This window comes from Rhinoraja longicauda, chromosome 31, assembly GCF_053455715.1.
Source record: "Rhinoraja longicauda isolate Sanriku21f chromosome 31, sRhiLon1.1, whole genome shotgun sequence".
NCBI classification, from domain to species: Eukaryota; Metazoa; Chordata; class Chondrichthyes; order Rajiformes; family Arhynchobatidae; genus Rhinoraja; species Rhinoraja longicauda.
Genome location: NC_135983.1, coordinates 21,210,246 through 21,211,072, shown reverse-complemented (window position 1 = coordinate 21,211,072; position 827 = coordinate 21,210,246).

Below are 827 nucleotides of genomic sequence, written 5' to 3'. Positions count from 1 at the left end.
CGACCGGACAGCCACACTTCCGCCCATCTGGGTACAAAGGTTCCGGGTGCCTTTGTTCCGCCCTGTGTTTGTCCGCACACAGTTGGGCTTCGTCACATGTACAAGAGGACACAAAGTGCTGGAGTATCTCAGCTGGTCAGGCAGCATCTTTTCCTTGTATTCCATTTAGAACTGAGATGAGGAAAAACTCCATTTAGAACTGAGATGAGGAAAAACTTTTTCAGTCAGAGAGTGAATCTGTGGAATTCTCTGCCTCAGAAGGCAGTGGAGGCCAATTCTCTGAATGCATTCGAGAGAGAGCTCTTAAGGATAGCGAAGTCAGGGGGTATGGGGAGAAGGCAGGAACGGGGTACTGATTGAGAATGATCAGCCATGATCACATTGAATGGCGGTGCTGGCTCGAAGGGCTGAATGGCCTCCTCCTGCACCTATTGTCTATTGTCACGGTCTAATTGTTTGAATAGGGTTTGGGCTGTTGAAGCAAGGAAACTGCAGATGCTGGTTTACACAAAAAAGACACAAAGTGCTGGAGTAATTCAGCAGGTCAGGCAGCATCTCCGGAGAACATGGATAGAAACATAGAAACATAGAAAATAGGTGCAGGAGTAGGCCATTCGGCCCTTCGAGCCTGCACCGCCATTCAATATGATCATGGCTGATCATTCAGCTCAGTAGCCTGTACCTACCTTCTCTCCATACCCCCTGATCCCTTTAGCAAAAAGGGCCACATCTAACTCCCTCTTAAATATAGCCAATGAACTGGCCTCAACTACCTTCTGTGGCAGAGAATTCCACAGACTCACCACTCTCTGTGTGAAGAAATGTTT